This window comes from Amblyraja radiata, chromosome 15, assembly GCF_010909765.2.
Source record: "Amblyraja radiata isolate CabotCenter1 chromosome 15, sAmbRad1.1.pri, whole genome shotgun sequence".
Taxonomy (NCBI): Eukaryota; Metazoa; Chordata; class Chondrichthyes; order Rajiformes; family Rajidae; genus Amblyraja; species Amblyraja radiata.
The window spans coordinates 2,601,079-2,608,562 of NC_045970.1; the positions used below are offsets into that span (position 1 = coordinate 2,601,079).

The following is a 7,484-nucleotide window of genomic DNA, read 5'->3' on the forward strand; positions in this document are numbered from 1 at the left end:
TGTCCGCAACAGTGCAGCTGCTGTACCATACCGTGAAGCAGGTGGTCAGGATGCTCTCGATGGTACAGTTGGTCAGTATCTGGGGGGACAGGTGGGCTTTCTTGAGCCTCCTCAGGAAGTAAAGACGCTGCTGTGCCTTTATGATCAGCTTGGAGGTGTTGAGGGACCAGGACAAATCCTCCGAGATATGTACCCCGAGGAATTTGTAGCTGGAGACGCGCTCCACCTCAGTCCCGTTTATATGGATGGGGGAATGACTGCCTCCCCTGACCTTCCTGAAGTCGACAATAAGTTCCTTCGTCTTCTTGGATTTGAGGACGAGGTTATTGTTGGCACACCAGGTTGTCAGGTGCTGGACCTCCTCTCTGTAGGCTGACTCATCGTTGTCACTGATCCCAGCATTAAAGCAATAAGGGCCTGTCCCACCAGCATGCGGTAGCATGCGTCTAGCGCCACCAAACGTGGTCGCTTGAGGCGCACGGCCTCGCGGGGCCGTTCCCACATCGATCGGCGGCGGCGAATGGAGTTGTGCGGGGCTGCGAAAATCTTGCACTGTCCGAAAACCTGCGCGACAATGGCCTGTCGGCCCGCAGGCGCATTGTGGCCGTACGCAGCACCTCGACGGGCGTGCTCAGCGTCTTGACGGCGTACGCAGCGTCTTGACGTCGCACGCAGCGTCTTGACGGCATACGCATAGCGCGTGGCGTTGCGCGATGACGTCACAGCCCGGCGTGGCGTTGCGTGATGCCATTACCGCCCGACGCCTTGCGACGTCCAAATTCAGTCGGCCCGCCTCCAGCCTCGCTGTTTGGTGAGTGTGTTGCCGGCCCGGCCCCGCACAACACAATACGCCTCCGCGGTTCGAATTGGGACCGGCCCCGCAATCGCTGCTGGTGGGAGAGGACCTGCAATAATGGGGCATTTGGATAGCAGTAAAATGATTAGACCAAGTCAGCATCAATTTGTGAAAGAAAAATCATGCTTGACTAATCTTCTGGAAGTTTTTGACGATGTGTCAAAGAAAACGGATGAAGCGGAGCCAATGGACCTAGTGTATCTAGACTTTCAGAAAGCATTTGATAAGGTCCCGCATGCGAGACTGGTGAGTAAAATTTGAGCACATGTTATTGGGAGTAGGGTGTTGAAGTGGATAGAAAATTGGTTGGCAGACAGGAAGCAAATAGTAGGAGTGAGCGGGACCTTTTCCGAATGGCAAGCAGTGGCGAGTGGAGTGCCGCAATGCTCGGTGTTGGGACCGCAAATGTTTACCGTGTATAATAATGATTTGGAAGGGGGAATTAGGAGCAACAGTACCAACATTGCGAATAACACAAAGCTGGATGGCAGTGTGAACTGTGAAGAGGATGCTAGGAGGTTGCAGGGTGACCTGGACAGGTTCAGTATAGAAACATAGAAACATAGAAAACAGGTGCAGGAGTAGGCCATTCGGCCCTTGGAGCCTGCACCGCCATTCAATATGGTCATGGCTGATCATCCAACTCAGTACCCTGTACCTGCCTTCTCTCCATACCCCCTGATCCCTTCAGCCACAAGGGCCACATCTAACTCCCTCTTAAATATAGCCAATGAACTGGCCTCAACCACTTCTGCGGGAGAGAATTCCACACAATCACCACTCTCTGTGTGAAAAAAGTTTTCCTCATCTCGGACCTAAAATATTTCCCCCCTATCCTTAAACTGTGACAGTTTATGGTATGTGGGCAGATGTGTGGCAATGCAGAATAATATAGATACATGTGAGGTTATCCAATTCGGTGGCAAAAACAAGGGGGCAGATTATTATCTCAATCGGGTTAGGTTAGTTAAGGGGGTGGTACAGCGAGACCTGGGTGTCCTTGTACACCGGCCACTGAAAGACGGCATGCAGGTACAGCAGGAAGTGACGAAAGCCAGTGAAGGAATGTTGGCCTTGATAACAAGAGGATTTCAGTATAGGAGTAGAGAGGTTCTTCTGCAGTTGTATAGGGCTCTGGTAAGACCACATCTGGAGTATTGTGTACAGTTTTGGTCTTCTAATTTGAGGAAGGACATCGTTGTCATTGAGGCAGTGCAGCGTAGGTTCACGAGATTGATCCCTGGGATGGCGGGACAATCATATTAGGTAAGATTGAAAAGACTAGACGTATTCACTAGTGTTTAGAAGGATGAGTGGGTTCTTATAGGAACATATAAAAATATAAAAGGACTGGACAAGCTAGATGCAGGTAAAATGTTTCCAATTTTGGGCGAGTACTGAACCAGGGGCCACAGTCTTAGAATAAAGGGTAGGTCATTTCAGACAGATGTGAGAAAAACCGTTTTCACCCAGAGTTGTGAATTTGTGCAATTCCCTGCCACAGAGGGCAGTGGAGGCCAAATCACTGGATTAATTTAAGATAGAGTTAGATAGAGCTCTAGGAGCGTGGCATCAAGGGAAATGGATAGGCAGGCACGGATTATTGATTGGGGACGATCAGCCATATCACAATGAATAGCAGTGCTGGCTCGAAGGGCCGAATGGCCTCGTCCTGCACCAATTTTCTATGTTTCTATGTTTCTAATAATCTCCTTTATTTAGTGACACCGCCGTGCAAGCGTTCTTTGTGGAATTTCGCGTGTTAACGGATCAAAACCAGTGAAAGGAGGATTTGGGGGAAAATAGCTTATGTCAGAATCAGAATCAGAATCAGATTTTATTCGCCAAGTAAGTTTTACAACATACGAGGAATTTCCCTGGCCAGGTCAGCCATGTCTGATATGTTCCTTTTCTTTGCAGCATTCTCTTCCACTGGCGCAATCGCCGACGGTGTACTCTCCGGTAGGGCACGTCGCCCGACATTGTCCACTAAGCTGGTCATAGCAATGGTCATCTGTTTATAATGAAAATGAATTCTGTCAATGAACTACAGATTATATTAGGCACAATTACAAAGGAGACAATGAAAGGCCTCTCTACGAGACCACGGATGCACACTCTAAGTCTTTGAGCACGATACCTCATTCTACTTATGATGGGGACGCTGCGGATACAAATTTCAGGATACAACGCCAAGCAACGGACGCGCCTGGCAGGTTTGGATGCAATGGTGGCTCGCACATTGCCATCAGTGAGAGTGCCCGGCTTTCGGTAAAATTTGCCACGGATGCAAGCGTAACAACTATTTATTCAGATGCTGCGGTTCCCGGGCGAACAGGTTTGAGACTAAACAAGCCGGGCATCTACTGCAACCAGAGCTTTCCCACGGGGCATCTGCTAACTCTCCTATGAGTACGGAATAAGATTTGCCTGCGGTAGATGGAATTGGTCTAAGCATACATTCCTTACTATAGCTGTTGAATAAACACCGCGATCCTATGGTCACTATTCGTGTCAACACCGTGGCTGTAATTGCCAAAATAGACATTGGTGCTCGCAGCAATGTTTTATCACTGTCTGCGTTTCAGGAAATTATCAAAAGAACCACTGCCCTTTGAGTGCGCCCATCGGAAGTGTGGAATGACAGTACCACCTAGTTGGCTGCTCCTATAAACGGAATTTCTTTATCGTTAGGGGAAGGTTGTCCCTCTGCTTGGCATCGATACCTTGGTCTTCTTAGGCAAAGCTGTGCAGTTTGCTCCTATCCAAGACCGCGCTCCATTCTTGCATGCTAATACGATCTTTTCAAAGAAGAGCTTCGTAAGCTCCCTCTCGAATACATTATTGTTACATATTCAAATGTCCTCCCTGTTGTGCGACCTGCGCAGCGCATTCCGGTAGCCACCCGCAAACGTATACAGAAATAACTCGAGAGGAAGGAAGCTCTCGGGGTCATCTCCCCTGTTACATCGGACTGGGTATCAACCATGGTGGCGGCCACTACGAAGAACAAAGAAGAGATGCGGATATGTATCAACCTGAAGGATCTGAACACCGCTATCAATCGACCACATCACCCTATGAGCACGGTAGAAGAAGTAGCTGCACACTCGGGTGAGACAACGGTGTTCTCCGTTCTGGATGCAAAGAGTTTGTTTTTGGCAGATTCCACTGGATTACAAATCGTCCATGCACTTTCAGTACACCTTTCGAGCGGTACCGATTTCTGCATATGCCATTTGGTATGCTCTCATAGGGCACAGGTTCCTTTGATAATTACAAAAGATTCTCGAATTAAGGGTAAGGAAAGCTTGAGAATGGACAACAGAGTAAGGTCAGGGCAAATTCCGAGGGGGGAATTGAATACGGAGGTCAAAGTATATATTTGAATGCGAGAAGTAGAAGGAATTAAGTGGACGAGCTTGAAGCTCAGTAGAAACTGGCAAGGATGATGTTGTGGGAATTACTGAGACATGGCTGCAAGAGGGCCAGGGCTGGGAACTGAATATTCAAGGATATACCTCCTATCTAAAAGACAGACGGGTGGGCAGAGGGGGTGGGGTTGCCCTGTTGGTGAGGAATGAAATTCAGTCCTTTACAAGGGGTGACATTGAAACAGGAGATGTAGAGTCAGTATAGTAGAACTAAGGCATTGTAAGGGTAAAAAGACCACAATCTACAGGCCGCCAAACAGTAGCCTGGACATACGGCGCAAGTTGAATCAGGAGTTAAAATTGGCATGTCGCAAAAGCAATGATGTGGTTGTTATGGGAGATTTCAAAATGCAGGTAGACTGGGAAAAACAGGTTGGTACTGGACCCCAAGAAACGAACTTTGTAAACTGCCTTTGCGATGGATTCTTTGAACAGCTTGTATTGGAGCCGACCAGGGAGAAAGCAATTCTGTAATTAGCGTAATGTAATGAACCAGATTTGATAAAGGACCTGGAGGTTAATGAGCCATTAGGAGGTAATGACCATAACAGGGTCAGGTTTAATCTACAATTGGAGAGGGAGAAGAGTATATTGGAGGTGTCAGTGTGGCAGTTGAATAAACTGGACTATGGAGCCATGAGCGAAGAGCTGGCCAAAGTTGACTGGAAAGATACACTAGCAGGGATGACCGTGGAACAAAAATGGCAGGGTTTTCTAGGAATAATACAGAAGGTGTAGGATCAGTTCATTCCTAGGAGGAAGAAAGATTTCAAGGGGAGAAAGGGACGACCATGCCTTACAAGGGACGACAGGGACAGTATAAAAACTATAGCGAAGAGGTACAACGTAGCAAAAATGAGCGGGAAGCAAGAGGATTGGGTAATGTTTACTTAACGACAGAAGATAAGCAAAAAGACAATACGGGGAGAAAAGATAAGGTACGAAGGTAAGCTAGCCAAGAATATAAAGCAGGATAGTAAAAGCTTCTTAAGTATTTGAAGAGGAAAAATCGTTAAGACCAAAGTTGGACCCTTGAACACCAAAAAAGGTGAATTTATTATGGGGAACAAGGAAGTGGCAGATAAGTTGAACAGGTACGTTGGATCTGTCTTCACTAAAGAGGACACAAACAATGTTTCTGATATAGTAGTGGCCAGAGGATTTGGGTTGACAGAGGAACTAAAGGAAATCCACATTAGGCAGCAAATGCCGTTGGATAGATTGATGGTAGTGAAGGCTGATCAATCCATGGGGCCTGATGGTCTGCATCCCAGGTTACTTAAGGAAGTGGCTCTAGAAATCGTGGATGCATTGGTGATAATTTTCCAATGTTCTATACACTCAGGTTCAGTTCCTGTGGATTGGAGGGTAGCTAATGTTATCCCAATTTCTAAGAACGGAGGGAGGGAGAAAACGGGGAATTATAGACCAGTTAGCCTGACATCGATGGTGGGGAAGATGCTTGAGTTAATTATAAAATATGAGATAGCCGCACATTTGGATAGCAGAAACAGGATCGGTCAGAGTCAGCATGGATTTACGAAGGGGAAATCATGCTTGACTAATCGTCTGGACTTTTTTGAAGATGTAACTGGGAAAATGGACAGTGGATGTAGTGTACCGGCACTTTCAGAAAACATTTGATATGGTCCCACATAGAAGTTTAGTGGGCAAAATTAGGGCATATGATATTGGGGGTAGAGTGCTGACCTGGATGGAGACGTGGTTGGCAGACTGGAAACAAAGAGTAGGGATTAACGTGTCCCTTTCAGAATGGCAGGCAGTGACTAGTGGAGTACCGCAAGGCTCGGTGCTGGGACCGCAGCTATTTACAATGTACATCAATAATTAAGATGAAGGAATTCAAAGTAAAATGAGCAAATTTGCAGATGACACAAAGGTGGGTGCAGTGTGAACTGTGAGGAGGATGCTATGAGAATGCAGGGTGACTTGGACAGGTTGGGGGAGTGGGCAGATGAATGGCAGATGACGTTTCTGGATGAGAGTGGTTTTCGCATGTAATGAATTCAATGATTTTGACTTTAGAAAGACTATCACAGTCGAGACTGATCACCAGCCCCTGGTCACCATTCTGAACAAACCAGATCACGCTGCACAGGGGCTTCTGCAAAGGATGATGTTGCAGCTTCAGAGTTATGATGTTACCATTCTTTACAAACGTGGCAAGGACATGCATCCTGACACTTTGTCCCGGGCGCATCGAAACACAAGTGAAGAGTGAGCCCGCCCAGGGCTGTTAACCTACACTCCCTTCTTCCGGCAGGGAGATATAACGCAGCCCTGCAGCAGGCGAGGCCACGGGTCCCTCGAGCCCGTATTGATATAACTCCTGTTCCTGGAGTATTTAATGCTGGAGCATCTTATGGATAATGGGCTGCGTTATATCTCCATTTCGGAAGAAGGGAGTGTAGGTCAATAGCCTGGGCGGGCTCACTCTTCAGTGCCATGAAAGAATGCTCCGCGGCACAAGACCTGCAAAAAACAAAAATACACTCCATGTTATCTAAGTTTGCGACGCCGTCTCAAGCCAGTGAGCTGTTGAACGCTGAGCATGCGCGGTTTTCGTCCGAAGACGTTCCCTGTAGGGGAGGCGAATCCTCCCGGCCGCACGGGAGGAGTAAACCGACCTGTTGGATTTTCGCTTGGCCTTCCCGACTCTCGGGGTAACCAAGGTGCCTTCTATAGGCGTTGTATCGGAAGTTGCTGGCTGTGCTACCAGCGACCCGGACGCTGAGACCGACAGCCGCCCGCTAACCGCACTACCACTGTCCTCAGAAGCGGTTCTCCCCGCTTAACAAACGTAACGCGGAAACGAAAAATCGACCGCCGGTAAAGTTTAAGCTTACCTGGAGGTCTTTAAACTTACCGCTAGAGGAGCGACGCGCGTACCAGCCAGTCGCGGCGCAATGCGTTGACGTAATGACGCGCATGCGTGCTGGCGGGCTTCTTCACGTAGTCACTCACGTGACTCCGAAGCAAAACAGCCAATTGCACTTAATCTGTTTATTGATATATGTATCTATATATCCTATAGTATATAGACACACTGATATGATCTATATTCATGACTACAATATCCTGTTGTGCTGCAGCAATGCAAGAATGTCATTGTCGTTTCTAGAACACATGATAATAAACTCTCTTGATTTGAAAAGAAGGGGAAGTACAACCGG

At 47.6% G+C, this 7,484-nt stretch overlaps 1 long non-coding RNA gene across 1 annotated transcript; it reads right to left on the minus strand.

Moving 5' to 3' along the window:
• Positions 1–2,674: 2,674 nt before the first annotated feature.
• Positions 2,675–7,221, minus strand: LOC116981597. The gene is made up of 2 exons (XR_004414238.1): positions 7,178–7,221; positions 2,675–2,870 (listed from the first exon to the last, which is right to left on the minus strand). It is a non-coding gene; the product is annotated as an uncharacterized LOC116981597 (long non-coding RNA).
• Positions 7,222–7,484: the final 263 nt, after the last annotated feature.